Here is a 23,250-nt window from a genome sequence, read left to right as displayed (position 1 = left end):
ATGTAATCAGAAAAATCTAAATGACCATTTATGTTACATCTGCTATGCATAAATAACAATAATATATAATAATATCAAAGAAAAAACACACCAGAATGGTAAAATATTATAAATATAGGACAGTGTAAGTGCCAGAAAACCAATCCGTTAAGGTCCACGAGAGCCCACTTGGGTTGAGCGTGGTCCGTCGAGAGTCGCTCAAAGCCACCCACCTGGGCTCTAAACTTTTCCCCACTCGTTTTTTACCAGTTCCAAATTATCACAGCCTAACAAAGCCTGTATAAAAATGATGCTCAGTTATCCTTCTCAGACATGCAGATTAATGGCGAACTTAACTCCATGGGTATAGATGTGAGGACACTGAACGTCGGAACAATTTTCGTGAGAAGTTGCCATTGTCAGAGTTGGGCCAACACTGATGCATTCGACGCTTTTTCAAGGAGGGCAGGTGATACCTGCTGCATCCTGATGGGTCGGATTCGAAAGAGGAGGAGTTCCTCTCCACCCTGGAAAAAAAAAATCCTGACCGCTCAATTATTCTAGGCATGTTGGTGGTTTTTTCAAATTACCCTTTTTATACCCCTAAAACTAGTGCATTCATACATATCAACCTTAATTTTATACAACCGAACCACACATGGACTTGCCCAGTCTATCGACACAGTACCACTCACAAGACACACATTCAGTAATCTTACTAACCACTCAACAATAGTCGCTTCACCACCTTTCAAACATTCCACAGCACACCCATCCATACCTGCAGCTTTCCCTACTTTCATCTCCTTGCACTTCCTCTGTCGTGATCAAAGAAACATTCAACACTCCCAAAACAATTATTCCTTGCTCCCTTCCATCTGCTACAATCTCAGCCCTCCTTTCCTCCTCTGCATTTAACAATCTGTCAGAATACTCTGCCCATCTCTTCCTTACTTCATCCATCTCAGTTAACATCCTCCCATCCTCTGCTTTTACTCGCTCTTCCTTCTCGGACTCTCCCTTTCGCACTCTCTTCCTCTCCTTCCAAAACATTTTCTTATTCTGTTGAAATTCTCAGTCAACCTTCTACCCCACCTCTCATTTGCTGCTGCTTTAGGATCACACACAGCCCTTCTCACCCTATTCCTTTTTCCCTTATACCCCTCATATGAGCCCTCATTCTTCTTCTGCCGCCACACTTCATACACCCATCTCCTCTCAGCTAGAGCCATACTTCCTTGCATCACCATTCACATCCCTTTCTTAAACCACCACCCACTCGTCTCACACCAGAGACCTCTTCCGCATATCTCAAAATAGGATTTTAAAAAGTAATTCTAATACGAAAGATGAGATGGTAAATTCAGTAAAACATTTCATGAGTTAGATGAGAGAAGGAAGACAGATGATTATGTATGCTACTAAAATGTGCTGAAACATAAAACGTAGCAAAACAAATAACAAAAAGTATCCTCATTAATCTGATTATGTATTATATTATTCTCATCTCCAAGTAACCTGAGTAAAGCGAAGAAATATATAATCGTAGTCAGACAATATTGTGAAAGACGAGAGAACAATTTCAGTAAACAATTTCGAGGGATTTATAAAAGAATGAAGATAAGCATTCGCAAAGGGTGGTTACATTTGGTACAAAAGAATAGAATTAGACGACTCAACAGTAATTTTGCAGAGTGGAGCGGAGAAGTGTAATTGGATTTTGTGAGCAAATGATTAGGGAACAGAAGAGGATCTGCTGGAACATAGGGGGTCTAGGTAGTGTCTGAAAAATGCCAAACAAAATTTTTATTGATCGTGGATGACGTGGAGGCATGAAATTCTCGGAAATCGCTACGCGCAAAAATATGAGAAATTATTATTTTTTTTTTTCGACTTACTGGTCGTATGACAGTTTTTTTTTTTTCTCCCTGCTTTTTTTTTTTTTCTCTCTCTCTCTCTCTCTCTCTCAGGACAGAGCCAAAATGAAGCTGAAGTAAAGATGACCATAGGGGAAATCTGACATTCATCATAATTATGACTGTGATATAAAATTCCTTTCGTTATACCCGGGATGCTAAGGATCCAGAAACGCGAAGAAGAAAATGCAAAAGTACAAGCTATCAGACGTCATGATGATGATGATATTCCTGATCATTATCAGGATGACGATACCGACGATGATGACGATGATGATGATGATGGCGAAGATGATGCTGTTGATGATGATTATACGCTTTTGTAGTCTCTTATTCTTAACTGGAAAAAAAAAACTGTGCAGCAACATAGTGTACCTCTTGCTTTCATCCTAATGGATCTACATACTGGCGCTTCCGCAAGTAATGCTGGTCTGCATCCCCTCGCTTTTCAATCTTTGTACCTATCTTATCTTCCTGCACATATGGGATCAGGTAACAGGTACTCGTAAATAGATAAACTAAGGGAAATGTTATTTTTTTCCTTCTTTGATGTAATCATTTGTCATTTACTTCACTGCTTCAGTTTTTCAGTTTGTCTCCATTATTAGGTTATACAAGCGTTCCTTTCCTTCCCTCCCTATCTCCGACTGGAGGATGGTTGATTGCAGAAAAAGGACATTTTCAGTCTGTAGTCCAGTAGTTTAGTTCAGAAAAGCTGCTCTGCAAAATCAAGTGATATTTCAAAAAATTTTCCTTTTACTATCGCAGGACCTAAACTGGTGAATACAGTCCACAAAACCTCCAGATTAACTGCGTCTCCAAATATTATAATTTTGTTGTTAGTTGTTCAAAAGGAAGAATAACGCCCACTGTTCTAGTACAGTGTTTATTGTGAGAATGTGCTGAAATCGTTTTGATCCTATTTGAACCTACTATTTGTCTGTCTATCTATTGCCAGACGCCCTAGTCCCGTAAGGGGTGGCCATAAACAAATCGCGTCCATGTCGTCCTCTCCCCCGCCATTTCGCTGCCCTCCCCCCGCCTGGCACCCTCCTCTCTCATATACCTCTTCACTCCATCCCTCTATCTCATCCTCAACCTCCCCCTCCCTCTCCCCCTCTCCACCTCACTCACATACACTCTCCTCGTTAGTCTCTCGCTCTTCATTCCCTCCACATGGACAAATAAGTTCAGTTTATTTCTACTTGCACTTTCTATCACATCCACACCACAATGACTCTTCACTTCCTCATTTGTCAGTCTGTCTGTCCATGTAACTCCACATGCTCCTTTCAGATAACTCATTGCCCCTGTTCTCACTCTTGACTTGTGTCCCAGTAAGGTCCAAGCTTCACATCCATACATTCACCTTTAGATTACGTTTCTTACACACTCTCCCTAACTCATTCACTAAGCCTTGCAATTCCCCTTCGTCTTCACTTAACAATGCAATATCATCTGCAAACAACAGAACAAGACATTGCCAGACACTGCCCTCTGTCATAGGGGCCGCTCCACATCTACTGCCCTACCTTGTACCTCTTTTATAACCCCATCCATATACAGATTGAACAACCATGGAGACATGATACATCACTGTTTCACTCCTACATTCTGAATGAAAAATTCGCTCGGCTCACCATCCACACGCACCGCAGCTTTAGCACCCTCATGCATAGTCTTCACTGCATTCAACAGCTTCCGATTTACTCCAGAATTTTATTCTCAGTATTTTCCACATTCGTTTTTTATGCACTGTGGCAAATGTTTTCTCCAAATCCATGAAGTCCGCGTACTAGAAACTTTTCCACTTAATCTATGAAGGTCCTCCCTAGAAACTTTTCTACTAAATACCAGAGGATGAATATCTTGATCTACACAACCTCTTCCCTTTCTTAAACCTCCCTCTTCTTCTCCAACTACCGTAATTGCTCTGTTATTTTCCTAACTCCATCAGTAAGTATCCTGCCATATACTTTCGTATTGCACTAAGAAGACATATGCCACTATGATTACCCCACACTTCTTTTTCCCCTTTTAAACCGACTGTACTTAGGAAGTACGTATTATCACAATAAACACAGATTCACGATGTTGCATTTTACTTCCAATCTATGAAAATATCTAAATGATGTGGATTTCTGTGCATTAAAGCCACATGAATTAAGAAACACTTTCCATAACAAGAAGCAATCAGAAAGAGCAAAACCCATGCTGTGCAATCACCTTAAAAGCCTGTCTACACAATCAGTATGCTCTTGTAATTTATGTGAATGGTAAAAAAAAAAGAAGAGGAAAATAATCGCATAAATGTGATAAACTGAATGATCTTTCCCGCTTGCGTTATACTATTTCCAGTGTGATTCGCTACCACGTTTCGAAACATGAGCACGTACTTTGTGACGACTGGCGGCCACTGTGTGATTGGAGGCGCGTTAAGGTCGATCATCTGATCCTTCTCATTAGCTGGTTGTTCTCAGAATCGATTAATTTTACTCTAACATGGCATGCAACACATCACCACTCTTGGTTCAGATTGGATCAAGAGTGGTTAAGATGGCATTTCTCTATGGTCTTGACCTTTGACCTACTACTCTGAAAATTTATTTATCTCTTCCTCGGCTAACCTTAAATCCCTTACAAGAAGTTCCATCAAAATAAAAACAAAACTGAAGTAAAGGCTGGAGATATGATCTTGTGCTGTGACCTTTACCTCCGACTGAGTGTTCTCAAAACTGAATCATTCCACCCTCTCCAATCCCTTAACTCTCGACCTAAATTTAGACAAAATCGGATCAAAATTGTTTGAGTTGAGTCATCGTTGACATGTGACATAAGCCTTTATGGCCTCAATTTATTCACGAGTTTATCTGATCGTGAACAATCGCTATACCATACTTGCTACGAACCTTCCAATACTTTTCCTGTAATCTTGATCACAGAAGGACAGACAGACAAACAGGGCCAAACACATTGCATCCCTGCATTTATTCGCATGGGTGTAACAAAGCTCGTCCAGAATAATGACGCTTCTGGAAATTGTTGTTTTATTGGGTCTTGATTATGGAGTACCGTGAAGTGCTCAAATGGATGATTTATACTGCACTCAGACACTGGACATTTCCACACCTTAACCCCGTTGCATGCTTCCCACCCGCCTTGGCTCTGCGTAACCAGGTTATACATACATACATACATACATACATGCGTATATCTATCTGTCTATCTATCTATATACTGTATATATATATATATATATATATATATATATATATATATATATATATATATATATATATACATACACGGGTACGTATATAATTTCAGTATGTGAAAATAACTTTATTTGTGTGAAACCCTGTTATTTCTCAGGGATGATTTATACGTTTTGAGATCATTCTTCTGAAGATCCAACTTGTAGGATTTTTACTTTAAAAATTTATATAATTTAAAACCATACAATAAATAACACTCCATACTAGAAATCCAAATCCGCTACCTTGAAAGAAGATTAAAATTTCACTACCGCAGGTTGTAAGTCAAACACACTCCATAAGAAACGCAGACTCCATTGTAAAATTTCTCCTCCTGCAATTGGATTTGAGAGAGAGAGAGAGAGAGAGAGAGAGAGAGAGAGAGAGAGATGGCATTGGAGGATGGAGTATGGGAGATAAGGGAATGTAGGACAGACGGAAAGAGAGAGAGAGAGAGAGAGAGAGAGTTTGGGAAGGAGAGACGGCGTTGGAGGAAAGAGTAATGGATGAAAGGAGGAATGTAGGATAGACGGGGAGAGAGGGGGAGGCAGAATAGGTGGGCTGGAGGGAGTGTGGTGTTGAGGGGACAGGATAAAAGAGTGGGCTAGTAGGGGGAGAGGGGGAGGTGAGGGGGCGGATTCCGGTAACAATCACGTCTGGAATTTTTGCCAGGCAGTAATGTCCCTCGTAAAACTGAACTGAAGCCATTTCCCTCACCTCAGCCACTAGGGGTGAGGTAGTGCTCGACAACCCCCTCGGAAATGAACCCACTCTTTTAAGGTTTCGCTTAATACCTCGGGAGAGCTGAAACAACAGTATAACTTTAATAATAACTTGGTCACACACACACACACACACACACACACACACACACACACACACACACACACACAACACACGCAAGTTCGGACATGCACACTCGAATGCACACTCATACACACACACACATTTCAGTTTTTGAGGAAATTAAAAGTGTTTCACGAGTGTTGGGTTTGCAGCTCTCTCTCTCTCTCTCTCTCTCTCTCTCTCTCTCTCTCTCTCTCTCTCTCTCTCTCTCTCTCTCTCTCTCTCTCTCTCCAGTGGCTCTAAGAAGTGTTACTATATAGACCGAGGATTTTTACGATTTAACAGGGCTACCTATAGTGTTTTTCGCTGCCCTACTGGACCCAACCGTATTATGAATATTGTGTATAAGATTGTGAAAAGTATTATTTCAGACTGAGACGAATTAATTACTTATGCAGCTACCAAAAATCCCGACATAATTAAAACAGAATCATAGCTATACCCTCATGATTAGCACCTTATTGGAGAAGTATAGTTACAAAATTACAACATATAAGCGAAGATGCACTTTGACAGCTTGGTGATGATTGGCTGAACGCACGTGTATGAATAACTTATTTACTAACCCAAATTTCTCCCTCAGAAATATATTATGTCAATTAATAGTGCTAACTATGAAGTAATGTTGCATTCAGCTAATCATCTCCAACCTGCCAAGTGCATCTTTGCCTCGATAAAAAAAATAAATAAATAAATAAATAAAGAGTATAGGAAAACCACAACACAATACCGGGGTACAGTTTTAATATATATCAAAAACCACATAAACGCAATACAGACCAGTAAAACGGATTTTGTTCGACAGAAAATGAACACTGAAAGAAAAAACGGATGAAAAGTAATTCTATACATCAAACTACAGGTATCATATACTCATTTATAATATCCGTAACAGCTGGACTTAAATTGTTGTTGATTAAAGTTTTGGGGAGAACTAATCCGGGGATGTGCGATCCATAGGAAAATAGTTATGGGAATAAAGGAGTTCTAATGAGCAGAGGTTCTGAAATAAGGAAGTGTGGCAGTCCAGTCATGAGCGCTACCAGATGCCCGTGTAGCATACGGAAAGGCATGTGGATGTGATTATTACCATCTGTTTTGCGAAGCGGGCGGAGTGGTAATGTTTTCAGTTGTGAGGTTGGTTGGCTGGCTTTGTTTGTGAGTGGATAAACAAGGTATCTGATGAACGGCTTGAGCTATCAACATAAAACTTTAAGGGTATCAAGATATGGCCAAATTCTTGAACAACTTTGAAAATAGGCACTCAGGGTCAAGGTCAAGGTCACCAAAATGGCTGTCAAGGTCAACTAGTTGATCACACACACACACACACACACACACACACACACACACACACACACACACACACACACACACACACAGAATAAATATTCCCGTCCCACAATCGGCTTTCTCAGGAACAGAAGGTGATAAGTTAACGGTTAAGGAAAAGAAAGTCATATGTTAAATTTTCTTCAGAGAATCGACCCATATCAATCAACTGACCCAGACCAGATAATTAACATACTGCTTGAATGTTATAGACGGTTAGCCTTGCTTTCAATTAAAATATTCAATAAATCATCGAGTGAATGTACACTACTAGTCAATGGCAGCTCGCTAGTATATCACCTACCTTTAAGAGGACGATGAAAAGCACGCCACAAATTACCGCCCGATAAGTCAAACGTTAGTAGGCCTACTATTCAAAATTTTGGATAAAATGGTTAGATTTAAAATTATCGTGATCCTTATTAAACATAATCTTACAAGTAATCAGCACGGGTTTCGTAATTATTAAAAAATAAAAATCACTTTAATATTTTTATAGTGGAACAAAAGAATTGGCTACCAGCAAAGGTAGGCTGGTCAGTGCAAGAACTGTTGATACGTTTTAAATTCTGCCAGACAATTATTTTAAGACGATATCCAGTAATTATCTTGGTGTTAGTTATTTCCAAGTTGAAGTGTATGCTGATTACTGTGAGACGTTTGTTTAATAAGGAAAACATTCGGCACTTGTGTATACTCTATTTAACAGAACTGCAGAACATAGATCACACAGTGCATAGATGTTCCCTTTCTGCCCGTCTACAAAATTTCCCAGGTTGTTTTGTCTAATAAGTATGGTGATTTTTCTTGTCTTTTCTTGTATATATATATATATATATATATATATATATATATATATATATATATATATATATATATATATATATACTATATATATATGTTTAATTCCAAGGACACTGATTGTAGCTAAATATAATGATATGTGACTGTTTCCGCGGATTCATAAAACAAACTTTTAAAAATCCAGGAAAACAGAAGCTCAGAGGCATCAGGAGTTTTGCTTTCGATAGCACCCTCATAACCCATAAATTCTGCTGAACCTCCGCACTACCCCTGCCTGAAATTAGTTCGCCAGGTGACTGAATGCAGTAGCCAGGTGGGTGTAAGTCGTAACCAGATGGCTGTAAGTCGTAATCAGGTGGCTGACAGCAGTAGCAAGGTGGCTGTTAGTCACAGTCAGATGGCTGTCAGTCGTAGCCAGATGGCTGTCAGTCGGAGCCAAGTGGCTGTCAATCGGAGCCAGGTGGCTGTTGCTCGTCGCCAGGCTGTCAGTCGTAGCCAGATGGCAGACAGTCAGAGCCAGGTGGCTGTCAATCGGAGCCAGGTGGTTGTAAGCTGAAGTCAGGTGGCTGTAAATCGCAACCAGGTGGCTGTATGTGGTAGCCAGGTGGCTGAAAGTTGTAACCAGTTGGCTGAAAGCCATAACTAGGTGGCTGAAGTTCGTAGCCAGGTGACTAGGAGTTGTAGTCAGGTGGCTATAAATCGTAGCCAGAGTTTCACACCAACGAAAACCCACTGTTGGTAGTTTAAAGCTCTCTTAGACTGTTCGGATAACCTTGTCATCGGTAACTGTTACTCGCGCAATCTGGCAAAACATCCAACTACCACCTGCATATTGGACAACAGGTCTTTGTTCCGTGTGTGTGAAACCCTGGCTACCAGTTCTCTCCAGAGAGAGAGAGAGAGAGAGGGAAACATAAGAAACTTTTAATCACGAAAGTGCATGTTCTTTGTAACCCATGCAAGGCAGTGCACGAAAATCTGACAATGCAGTCTCCATACTCAGTTCGTTGAATACATTGGGGTTCCTGATTGTCTTCAGATCTTGCCAGTTATATATAACTGAAACTGAGTTATCCTCAGATTTATCATAATACACGAGTATTGTGAGGGGGTATGTGTTTGATTTAATGTTTGTCTGTCTTCCTGTCTGACGCTCTGTCTGTCAGCATGATAATGGAAAGATGGCCAGACAGAATGGACTCATACTTAGAATCGTGACTGAAATCTATTAGAAGAAAAGGTGGAAAAAATTTTGCCGAAAAAGTTCACAGGTCATTCCTCAAATGCAAAGTCTGTTCAACCAGTTCTTATCTAATGCCGACCAAACTTGATGAAATGGCTGAGGTTTAGGAAAAGAAAAGCGATTCCATTTTAAGAATTATCAGTAGGAGGTAAAAGTTATGGAACAAAATGAAATTTTTGCCTCTTGAATTCAATTTTGATTTAGCGGAACGGTTTAGCATCAGCAAAGTAAAGTAATTCGAGTTTGAAAACAGTCAAAACAAAGTCATATTCACGCGGCAGGGTCAAAGGTTCAGCTTAAAACCGATCATAGGGAACTCTGTTTTTCTCTTTTGTTCCATACATATGTCCTCCATAAAACATTCTCACTCCCCTGTGTCTCAGACCTCTGTAATTCATATTCTCTTTCACACCATCCTTCCACTTCTTCTTTGGTCTCTCCCATGTCACTTCTGTTTTCAGTTTATATATCTTCTTTATCAAAATCTCATTATCTGTTCTTACCACATGGCCATACTACTTAAACACACAATGGTCAGTCCTTTTCACCTTACTGAGTCGACTTCAACACCACTCACTTAGTGCCGTTTCTAGCTGTCACATCATCGCACCTCACATACAGTCCATAGAAACTTCATTTCTAACAATCCCACCTTTAATTGACCTAAAAATTAAGGCAAGTGGTAACTCTGAAAGGATAGCATGCCAAATAATAGGAATAGATCAGAAGTATTTGATGATAATTCACATATATGCTCCAACATCAGTCAGTGTCATGCATCACATTCTTACAACACAGTCGGCGCCACTGTGTTTTCATACATGTCCATCTTCGTCAGAGCAGACAATACCTCCCAGTCAACATAAACTCTTAATAATATTAACCCCTACATGCCAGGTGATGATCAGTTGCGTACCTAGAAAGTTGAAAAAGGGGGGGAGGCTTTTTTTTTCTTTTTTTTTTTTCTTTTTAACTGTGAAGCCCATGACTTCGGCGAGTGCAGCAAGTCCGTACAGCTGGTGGGTTCGAGAAGGGGGATGGGGTGCTGTAAGCCCCCCACCCTGAAAAATTTTTGCATTTTGGCCAATTTTATGATCATTTTGAGGGAATATGGAATGGGTATATGACATATTTACTGCATATTCTAAAGTCATTTTTAAGTACTCTCTGCCACTGGGTTATGATTCAGTCTCTCCAATAACCTTATAGTACTAAAATTCAAACGTTCACATTTCGATCAAACAACTTTACAACTGTAATAAACTAATAACAATAACATTAAAAAATTATGATAATTTAATCACTGTATTGGTCTCATTTACAATCAGTTGATTGATAATTCAGTTGAAACAGATGAAGCTGGTGAGTAGTTCTCAGAGCAACCAGTGGATAAAATAAGAAAACTGTCATTTCTGTGACACCACTGAGTATAATACATAAGCAGTTTATTTAGACATGCATTATTTAAGCTGGATTTGAAAACTGTTTTTTGTTGTCAGCATATGTAGGTAGAGGGAATTTAAGAAATCTGAGAAAGTAATATTATATATATATATATATATACATATATATATATATATATATATATATATATATATATCTGAGAAAGTAATATTATATATACATATATATATATATATATATATATATATATATATATATATATATATATTGTTACATAGCCTATGATTTCATCATCCTTTGTGTAATTTTAACGCACAGTATGCTGCATGTGTGATCACGAGCGTGTTCTGCCTCAGTTCCCCCCTTCTACCGTTATAGTAGAGTAAGTCGTCATTTCTGGAGTTCAGACCAGGATTGGCAACTCTTTGTCCCCATGGCTTCATTTGCGCGTCCTTCTTACAAGTTGTATCAAGCTCTGCCGGCCCCTATATAATGAGCTCAGTCTCTGCATCATTGCCACTTAGATCTGCTCCTCATTTTGTTCACATCTCTGTCCTCCCCTGTACAGATATTATTATTGTGAGTGCTCAAGAAATCTCCAAACATGTAGCAGCTGTGTGTAATTTGAGAATAACTGTTGTATTTTTTCTTGTACTGTATAGCATAAGTTTAATTTGTAGGCCTAGTGAAGTTTTTGTAATTCATGTGGGGATCTTTGTGTCCATCAGTTTTAATATCATTTTGTATCTGTAATAATTTATCTTGCATTCACTGAGTATTATCTGGTATCTCATTTTATCAGGGCTGACTTAGATAAATTTACTCATGCTAATTTTGTGTTAATAGAGGCTATTGCAGTTAACCATATATTTAACCTGTTTATTTGCCATTACATTATCCTTATGAGTCCTGAATGTTTTGTTGTTAGTTTGAGCATTAAACTTTATCTTGTAATTTTACCTAACTCTTTTGTTTTGAACCTGGAACTTTACGGGACAGTAGTGATTATTAGTATTCTCACTTAAAGTGTACATTATCTTTCTCTGTTCCGTAACATAAATTTGGCGACCTCTCATCAGGATATTCAGGATATTATCATAAGGATATTGCTTGATATTTTGTGACTGTTACTTATTCATGATGTCTACTATTACTACGCTTGATGAAGCCAAAGATTTTTTGTCAAATGTGCAAACAGTGTGTGATGTAGAAAACAGAACAAAGAATGAACTTAAGCTTGTTGCTCAACAATTGGGAATTGCTGTTCGCTCTCATCATTCTAAAGATCAAATTGTTGACATGATTAATGAAAGCTTGTTTAATGTAACTCCTCCAAATGAGTAAACGCAAATTGAATTAGCTAAGTTACAGCTAGCCCTGCAGGAGGCTCGTGTGAAGGAAGCTGAATTTCAATCACAGGCTAAGGAGGCTGAATTTCAGGCAAAAGCTAAGGAGGCTGAGGCACAAGTTGAAATTGCTAGGATTCAGGCAGACCATGAGTATCGCATGAAACAAGGTGGAACTGGATCATCTACCTCTGATGATTTTGATGTGGCTAAAAATGTTAAACTTGTCCCTCCTTTTAATGAATCTGATTTAACAAAGTATTTTCAGTTGTTTGAGAGGGTAGCTACAGGTTTTAATTGGCCCAAAAAGTATTTGCCAGTACTCCTTCAAACTGTTCTCACCGGTAAAGCTCAAGTAACTTATGCATCTTTGCCTCAGGATCAGTCTGATAATTATGATGTAGTTAAGAGCTTGATTCTTAAGGCCTATGAGCTTGTTCCTGAAGCTTATAGAGTAAAATTTAGGACAACTTACAAGCAAGATAAGCAATCCCATGTTGAGTATGCAAAAATCAAAGAAGATTTGTTAGAGCAGTGGTTAAATTCTAAGAATGTGGATTCTGATTTTGACAAATTTAAGCAGATGATTTTGCTGGAGGACTTCAAAAGGTGTATTAGTAAAGATGTAAGCCTATATCTTGATGAGAAAAGAATAGATAATTTGTCTGATGCTGCAGTTTTAGCTGATGAATATGTTCTCACTCACAAGAGATATTCTAAAGAAAAAGGGAAAGCTGAGAGTAAGTACGTTGCCTCTACTCAGAGTACAGGTAACAGGAAAGAGAACAAAGATGATGTTTCTCAGGAAGTAAATATCAGCTTCACCTCTAGATTTAAGAAAAGTAAATGTACTTATTGTAGTAAGCTTGGTCATACTACGGAGAGATGTTTCAGGAGACAGCGTGATGTGAACAAAAAGGAGTCTTTAAATATTCAGTCAATTGGTCTAGTGTCCACTCTTGAGAGTTCCCAGAATTCTTTAACTGAGTTAACTGAACCTGCTTTGAGGGGTAACTTAAATTCTCATGATGGAGCTCCTCTTTTGAGCAGTAACGTGGGTGACACTCTCAAGAGTTCATGTGCTAATTTCCTGTCTGATGGTTTTGTCAGTCCTCTGGACAGTAATGACAGGAAATCAGTTCAAATATATCGTGATACAGGTGCTTGCCAATCCCTTATGCTGACCAGTGTTCTAGGCTCTAATGTTAATTCCTCTGATGAAACTGTAATCTTACAAGGTGTAGGGAATAATTACTTCTCTGTCCCTCTGTGCAGAGTGAATTTAGAGTCTGGTTTTGTTAATGGTTCTGTTATGGTTGGGTTGGTTGAGACACTCCCAATGTCAGGTGTAACTTTCTTACTTGGAAATGATATTGGTGGAAGTCAAGTGTGTCCAGCTCCTCAGTTGTCTAGTGAGCCAGTGGCTGCGGCCCAGGATTGTGATGTCCCTGATGTCTTCCCTGCATGTGCTGTCACTAGGGCTAAGTCTAAAGTTACTGGTGATTTAGAGGATAATGATGATGATAATGTTATCCTAGCTGACACTTTTCTTGCTAATTTGGACCACTCACCAGATGAGGCAGTACCCCGTAGTGTTGATAATTTGTCTCGTCAAGAGTTGGTTGAGTTGCAGGTTGCTGACCCTGAGTTGAAAGGTCTAGCTAACTCTGCTTACAGTGAAGAAGAGTCAGCCGGTGCTTCTACTTGTTATTATGTAAAGTCAGGAGTACTTATGAGGAAGTGGAGACCCCCAACAGCATCAGCCGACTGTGAATAGGAGGTTGTACATCAAGTTGTCATCCCTCGTGTTTGTGGGGAAGGATATCATTCGAGTGGCTCATGATTCCAGTTTGGCAGGACACCTTGGAGTGAGGAGGACTATGGCACGCATTTTGAAACACTTCTACTGGCCAGGTATCTTCAGGGATGTTTCCTGGTATTGTAAGTCTTGTCACACCTGTCAAGTTGTGGGGAAATGTAATCAGACTGAAAAGGTTGCACCTCTAGTTCCCATTCCTCCTTTTGAGGCGCCTTTCACCCGTGTGTTGGTGGATATTGTGGGCCCTCTTCCTAAGACTTCTTCAGGATTTTCTTATGTGTTGACCATGATTGATATGGCTACTCGTTATCCTGAAGCCATTCCACTTAGAAACATCTCAGCAAAGAACGTGGTTAAGGAAATGCTAGGGTTCTTCACAAAGTTTGGTCTGCCCAAGGAGGTACAGTCAGACCGGGGAAGTAATTTCATGTCAAACGTTTTCAAGCAGTCTCTGAAAGAGTTGGGCATCACCCAGATCACGTCTTCAGCTTACCATCCCCAGACCCAAGGAGCGTTGGAGAGATATCATCAAACACTCAAATCGATGCTCAAGAAATACTGTTTGGAACATCAGAAAGACTGGGATAAAGGTCTTCCATTCGTTGTGTTTGCCGCAAGAGAATCTCCAAATGAATCACTGGGCTTCTCACCTTTTGAACTACTGCTTGGCCATGAAGTAAGAGGACCCCTTAAGTTACTCAAGGAATGCTGGCTGTCGGAGGAAGATGACGTCAACCTGCTGGAGTATGTGATGAATTTCAAGGAACGGCTGTCCACTGCTTTACAGCTGGCGAGAGAGAATTTTGGAGCTGCTCAGGAGAAGATGAAGACTTGGTATGATAAGAAGTCCAGGTTGCGCCACTGTACATCTAACGCTATCCACTCATATGCTGATGACTCCACCCTTCACCTTTCCATTCGGTTCCCGCAACGCCCATCTCAACAGTTATTTCAACAAACAAGGGATGAGGCTATGGCACACCTAATGTCTGACTTGGCTCGTATCTCTGACTGAGGTAAAAATAATATGGTTGTTTTTAATGCATCTAAGACTCAGTTCTTACACCTATCAACCCGACAAAATCTTCCGCAGGTATACCCACTAATGTTTGGTAATATTCAGCTTAATCCTGCATCATCCTTGAACATGCTTGGGGTTTCATTTACTCGGGACTTATCTTGGAAAGATCATATTACATCTCTTGTAAAATCTGCTTCCAAGAGATTGGGTGTGCTAAGCCGGCTCCGCTCTTTCTGATATACCTCTCTCTGGTGTGTGTGTGATATACCTGATATGCACTTATATAGCATTATCATGTCACCTCTTTTCCTTCTCTCCTGTAGTGTTGGTAGATTCAGTTTATTTAGTCTTTCTTCGTAGCTTAGGGTCCCTTAAGCTTGGTATCCATCTTGTAGCGGCCCTTTGAACTTTTTCAATCTTGTCTATGTGTTTTTTGAGATGAGGACTCCAGACTACTGATGCATATTCCAGGGTTGGCATAATGAATGATATTATTATCCTTCTTAGCATGTCTTCATTTATGTATGTGAATCCTATTCTCATATTTGCAAGTAGTGTATACATGTTCCGTACCTTCTCGCTGATGTGGTCAGCCGGAGATAGTCTGTTATTGATAATTACACCTAGTTCCTTCTCTCTTTCTGATGTGTATAGGGTTTTATTTCCTAACTTATAATCCCAATCAGGTCTTTTTCCACTTTTACCAAACTTGATTACATGACACTTGTCCACATTGAATTCCATTTGCCATGTATTACTCCATTCATGAAGTTTATTTAATTCTTCTTGTAGCTCTTTACAAGAGTCTGTGTTAGTAATTCTTTGTATTTTTGCATCATCTACAAACATATTCAGATAGCTCTCATTTCCAGTGTTACTGTTTATATCATTTATATACACTAAAAACATGATTGGTGCCAGCACTGAACCCTGTGGTACTCCACTAGTCACTTCTTTCCATGATAAGTAGTTTCCTCTTAGTACTGTTCTCATTTCTCTTTTTATGAGAAAATCTTGCATACAAGAAAACAGTTTGCCTCGAATTCTTCCTTGATGGTACAGTTTCCATAAAAGTCTTTGGTGTGGTACTGTGTCAAATGCTTTCTTGAAATCTAAACAGATACTGTCCACCCATCCTTCTCTTTCCTGTATTGTGTTGTTACTCTGTCATAGTAGCTCAACAGATTAGTAACACATGATTTTCCTTTTCTGAAACCAAACTGTCTTTCTGTTATCATACTGTGTTCTTCTAGATGATTTACCCCAGCTTTTCTTATAAGCTTTTCTAATACCTTGCTTACAACACTGGTCAGTGATAATGGTCGGTAGTTGAGTGGATTTTGTCTATTTCCTTCCTTGAATAAGGGGACAATATTTGCTTTCTTCCAAATATCAGGTAGTTTACCTTGACTCAAGGATTTCTTAAAAATTAAAAATAATGGTTTACTGAACTCCTTTGCACATTCTCGTAGTACCGAACATGAAATTTCACCAGGACCACTTGCTTTTCCTCTGTCTAATTTACTTAACTCCTCCTGTATTACTTTTTCTGCTATTTGTATATCTGGTAGTATGTGTGGACATGCATGTTCCATATAGTCCCTTTCAAAATTTTTTTCTTCTGTAAAAACTAATTGGAAATTCTTATTTAGTGCTTCACAAATATCTTTCTTTTGTGTATAAGTGATTCCCGCGTCCGTAATGAATTGTATTACATCTTTTACTTTGGTTTTGCTTCTGATGTAGCTGTAACACAGCTTTGGTTGATCACTACTTTTATTTATTATATCCTCCTCAAACTGTTTTTGGGCTTCCCTCCTTATTCTTGTATAATCGTTTCTTGCCTGTTTGTAATTATTATACGCCCTTTCACTATTGTGTCTCCTGTATCTATTCCACAACAAATCTCTTCTTTCTTTTGATTTTTTACATTCTGTATTGAACCATTTCTGTATTTTCTTATCTGCTTCTTTGTGCTGTGGGATGTACTTCTGGATTTCTATTTCATAAAATTCACATAATTTTTTATATACAGCATTTAAATCTTGTCCTCTAAGCTCATTTTCCCAACCAACTTCTAAGAAATACTTCTTTAGGTCTTCATAATTTCACTTTTTATAGTTTAGGCTCTTTTTGTAACTTTCATTGCTGTTAACTATGTCATATGCTATCCTGAAGTTGTGATTTAGTACTGCATGATCGCTTTTGCCGAGTGGAGGGTGATATATTAAACTGTCAATATCATTTTCTTGCCTAGTAAATATTAGATCTAGCACTGAAGGTACATCGAGTCCTCTTTTTCTGGTGGTTTCCCTCACATGTTGCGTTAGGAAAAACTCTTGCACGAGATCCAGGAGCTTTTGGTCCCAACAGCTTTCTTGGCTAATTGTATCTTGAGTATTCCAAATTATATTTGTATTAATGTTATATTTGTATTTATGTTACATCTGCTATGCATAAATAACAATAATATATAATAATATCAAAGAAAAAACACACCAGAATGGTAAAATATTATAAATATAGGACAGTGTAAGTGCCAGAAAACCAATCCGTTAAGGTCCACGAGAGCCCACTTGGGTTGAGCGTGGTCCGTCGAGAGTCGCTCAAAGCCACCCACCTGGGCTCTATACTTTTCCCCACTCGTTTTTTACCAATTCCAAATTATCACAGCCTAACAAAACCTATATAAATATGATGCTCAGTTATCCTTCTCAGACATGCAGATTAATGGCGAATTTAACTCCATGGGTATAGATGTGAGGACACTGAACGTCGGAACAATTTTCGTGAGAAGTTGCCATTGTCAGAGTTGAGCCAACACTGATGCATTCGACGCTTTTTCAAGGAGGGCAGGTGATACCTGCTGCATCCTGATGGGTCGGATTCGAAAGAGGAGGAGTTCCTCTCCACCCTGGAAAAAAAAATCCTGACCGCTCGATTATTCTAGGCATGTTGGTGGCTTTTTCAAATTACCCTTTTTATACCCCTAAAACTAGTGCATTCATACATATCAACCTTAACTTTATACACCCGAATCACACATGGACTTGCCCAGTCTATCGACACAGTGCCACTCACAAGACACACATTCAGTAATCTTACTAACCACTCAACAATAGTCGCTCCACCACCTTTCAAACATTCCACAGCACACCCATCCATACCTGCAGCTTTCCCTACTTTCATCTCCTTGCACTTCCTCCGTGGTGATCAAAGAATCATTCAACACTCCCTTCCATCTGCTACAATCTCAGCCCCCCTTTCCTCCTCTGCATTTAACAATCTGTCAGAATACTCTGCCCATCTCTTCCTTACTTCATCCATCTCAGTTAACATCCTCCCATCCTCTGCTTTTACTCGCTCTTCATTCTCAGACTCTCCCTTTCGCACTCTCTTCCTCTCCTTCCAAAACATTTTCTTATTCTGTTGAAATTCTCAGTCAACCTTCTACCCCACCTCTCATTTGCTGCTTTAGGATCACACACAGCCCTTCTCACCCTATTCCTTTTTCCCTTATACCCCTCATATGAGCCCTCATTCTTCTTCTGCCGCCACACTTCATACACCCATCTCCTCTCAGCTAGAGCCATACTTCCTTGCATCACCATTCACATCCCTTTCTTACACCACCACCCACTCGTCTCACACCAGAGACCTCTTCCGCATATCTCAAAATAGGATTTTAAAAAGTAATTCTAATACGAAAGATGAGATGGTAAATTCAGTAAAACATTTCATGAGTTAGATGAGAGAAGGAAGACAGATGATTATGTATGCTACTAAAATGTGCTGAAACATAAAACGTAGCAAAACAAATAAGAAAAAGTATCCTCATTAATCTGATTATGTATTATATTATTCTCATCTCCAAGTAGCCTGAGTAAAGTGAAGAAATATATAATCGTAGTCAGACAATATTGTGAAAGACGAGAGAACAATTTCAGTAAACAATTTCGAGGGATTTATAAAAGAATGAAGATAAGCATTCGCAAAGGGTGGTTACATTTGGTACAAAAGAATAGAATTAGACGACTCAACAGTAATTTTGCAGAGTGGAGCGGAAAAGTGTAATTGGATTTTGTGAGCAAATGATTAGGGAACAGAAGAGGATCTGCTGGAACATAGGGGGTCTAGGTAGTGTCTGAAAAATGCCAAACAAAATTTTTATTGATCGTGGATGACGTGGAGGCATGAAATTCTCGGAAATCGCTACGCGCAAAAATATGAGAAATTATTATTTTTTTTTTCGACTTTCTGGTCGTATGACAGTTTTTTTTTTTTCTCCCTGCTTTTTTTTTTTTTCTCTCTCTCAGGACAGAGCCAAAATGAAGCTGAAGTAAAGATGACCATAGGGGAAATCTGACATTCATCATAATTATGACTGTGATATAAAATTCCTTTCGTTATAACCGGGATGCTAAGGATCAAGAAACGCAAAGAAGAAAATGCAAAAGTACAAGCTATCAGACGTCATGATGATGATGATATTCCTGATCATTATCAGGATGACGATACCGACGATGATGACGATGATGATGATGATGGCGAAGATGATGCTGTTGATGATGATTATACGCTTTTGTAGTCTCTTATTCTTAGCTGGAAAAAAAAAACTGTGCAGCAACATAGTGTACCTCTTGCTTTCATCCTAATGGATCTACGTACTGGCGCTTCCGCAAGTAATGCTGGTCTGCATCCCCTCGCTTTTCAATCTTTGTACCTATCTTATCTTCCTGCACATATGGGATCAGGTAACAGGTACTCGTAAATAGATAAACTAAGGGAAATGTTATTTTTTTCCTTCTTTGATGTAATCATTTGTCATTTACTTCACTGCTTCAGTTTTTCAGTTTGTCTCCATTATTAGGTTATACAAGCGTTCCTTTCCTTCCCTCCCTATCTCCGACTGGAGGATGGTTGATTGCAGAAAAAGGATATTTTCAGTCTGTAGTCCAGTAGTTTAGTTCAGAAAAGCTGCTCTGCAAAATCAAGTGATATATCAAAAAATTATCCTTTTACTATCGCAGGACCTAAACTGGTGAATACAGTCCACAAAACCTCCAGATTAACTGCGTCTCCAAATATTATAATTTTGTTGTTAGTTGTTCAAAAGGAAGAATAACGCCCACTGTTCTAGTACAGTGTTTATTGTGAGAATGTGCTGAAATCGTTTTGATCCTATTTGAACCTACTATTTGTCTGTCTATCTATTGCCAGACGCCCTAGTCCCGTAAGGGGTGGCCATAAACAAATCGCGTCCATGTCGTCCTCTCCCCCGCCATTTCGCTGCCCTCCCCCCGCCTGGCACCCTCCTCTCTCATATACCTCTTCACTCCATCCCTCTATCTCATCCTCAACCTCCCCCTCCCTCTCCCCCTCTCCACCTCACTCACATACACTCTCCTCGTTAGTCTCTCGCTCTTCATTCCCTCCACATGGACAAATAAGTTCAGTTTATTTCTACTTGCACTTTCTATCACATCCACACCACAATGACTCTTCACTTCCTCATTTGTCAGTCTGTCTGTCCATGTAACTCCACATGCTCCTTTCAGATAACTCATTGCCCCTGTTCTCACTCTTGACTTGTGTCCCAGTAAGGTCCAAGCTTCACATCCATACGTTAGAGTTGGTATCACAATACTATCATGCAGCGACTTTTTTACTTCCTTGTTTACTTCGCAATTTATTTTCACTGCTTGCAAAGACCAGCAACCTTGCTTCCCTTTAGTATCCTTTCAAGCACTTCATCCTCCAAACTTCCGTCCTTACTCATCACATTACCCAAGTACTTAAATGCACTCACATTTTCCATTTCCTCATCATCTAACTTCTCTGTGCATTCAGTTACTTCATTTCTCTGGAAGACTATAACTTTACACTTCCCTACATTCACCTTTAGATTACGTTTCTTACACACTCTCCCTAACTCATTCACTACGCCTTGCAATTCCCCTTCGTCTTCACTTAACAATGCAATATCATCTGCAAACAACAAAACAAGAAATTGCCAGACACTGCCCTCTGTCATAGGGGCCGCTCCACATCTACTGCCCTACCTTGTACCTCTTTTATAACCCCATCCATATACAGATTGAACAACCATGGAGACATGATACATCACTGTTTCACTCCAACATTCTGAATGAAAAATTCGCTCGGCTCACCATCCACACGCACCGCAGCTTTAGCACCCTCATGCATAGTCTTCACTGCATTCAACAGCTTCCGATTTACTCCAGAATTTTATTCTCAGTATTTTCCACATTCGTTTTCTATGCACTGTGGCAAATGCTTTCTCCAAATCCATGAAGTCCGCGTACTAGAAACTTTTCCACTTAATCCATGAAGGTCCTCCCTAGAAACTTTTCTACTAAATACCAGAGGATGAATATCTTGATCTACACAACCTCTTCCCTTTCTTAAACCTCCCTCTTCTTCTCCAACTACCGTAATTGCTCTGTTATTTTCCTAACTCCATCAGTAAGTATCCTGCCATATACTTTCGTATTGCACTAAGAAGACATATGCCACTATGATTACCCCACACTTCTTTTTCCCCTTTTAAACCGACTGTACTTAGGAAGTACGTATTATCACAATAAACACAGATTCACGATGTTGCATTTTACTTCCAATCTATGAAAATATCTAAATGATGTGAATTTCTGTGCATTAAAGCCACATGAATTAAGAAACACTTTCCATAACAAGAAGCAATCAGAAAGAGCAAAACCCACGCTGTGCAATCACCTTAAAAGCCTGTCTACACAATCAGTATGCTCTTGTAATTTATGTGAATGGTAAAAAAAAAAAAGAAGTGGAAAATAATCGCATAAATGTGATAAACTGAATGATCTTTCCCGCTTGCGTTATACTATTTCCAGTGTGATTCGCTACCACGTTTCGAAACATGAGCACGTACTTTGTGACGACTGGCGGCCACTGTGTGATTGGAGGCGCGTTAAGGTCGATCATCTGATCCTTCTCATTAGCTGGTTGTTCTCAGAATCGATTAATTTTACTCTAACATGGCATGCAACACATCACCACTCTTGGTTCAGATTGGATCAAGAGTGGTTAAGATGGCATTACTCTATGGTCTTGACCTTTGACCTAATACTCTGAAAATTTATTTATTTCTTCCTCGGCTAATCTTAAATCCCTTACAAGAAGTTCCATCAAAATAAAAACAAAACTGAAGTAAAGGCTGGAGATATGATCTTGTGCTGTGACCTTTACCTCCGACTGAGTGTTCTCAAAACTGAATCATTCCACCCTCTCCAATCCCTTAACTCTCGACCTAAATTTAGACAAAATCGGATCAAAATTGTTTGAGTTGAGTCATCGTTGACATGTGACATAAGCCTTTATGGCCTCAATTTATTCACGAGTTTATCTGATCGTGAACAATCGCTATACCATACTTGCTACGAACCTTCCAATACTTTTCCTGTAATCTTGATCACAGAAGGACAGACAGACAAACAGGGCCAAACACATTGCATCCCTGCATTTATTCGCATGGGTGTAACAAAGCTCGTCCAGAATAATGACGCTTCTGGAAATTGTTGTTTTATTGGGTCTTGATTATGGAGTACCGTGATGTGCTCAAATGGATGATTTATACTGCACTCAGACACTGGACATATCCACACCTTAACTCCGTTGCATGCCTCCCACCCGCCTTGGCTCTGCGTAACCAGGTTATACATACATACATACATGCGTATATCTATCTGTCTATCTATCTATATACTGTATATATATATATATATATATATATATATATATATATATATATATATATATATATATATATATACATACACGGGTACGTATATAATTTCAGTGTGAAAATAACTTTATTTGTGTGAAACCCTGTTATTTCTCAGGGATGATTTATACATTTTGAGATCATTCTTCTGAAGATCCAACTTGTAGGATTTTTACTTTAAAAATTTATATAATTTAAAACCATACAATAAATAACACTCTCCATACTAGAAATCCAAATCCGCTACCTTGAAAGAAGATTAAAATTTCACTACCGCAGGTTGTAAGTCAAACACACGCCATAAGAAACGCAGACTCCATTATAAAATTTCTCCTCCTGCAATTGGATTTGAGAGAGAGAGAGAGAGAGAGAGAGAGAGAGAGAGAGAGAGAGACAGAGAGAGAGAGAGAGAGATGGCATTGGAGGAAGGAGTATGGCAGATAAGGGAATGTAGGACAGACGGAAAGAGAGAGAGAGAGAGAGAGAGAGAGAGAGAGAGAGAGAGA

This window comes from Coenobita brevimanus, chromosome 53, assembly GCF_032717465.1.
Source record: "Coenobita brevimanus isolate Jiangsu-jjx chromosome 53, ASM3271746v2, whole genome shotgun sequence".
Lineage (NCBI taxonomy): Eukaryota > Metazoa > Arthropoda > Malacostraca > Decapoda > Coenobitidae > Coenobita > Coenobita brevimanus.
Note: the sequence above shows the minus strand (reverse complement) of the source record.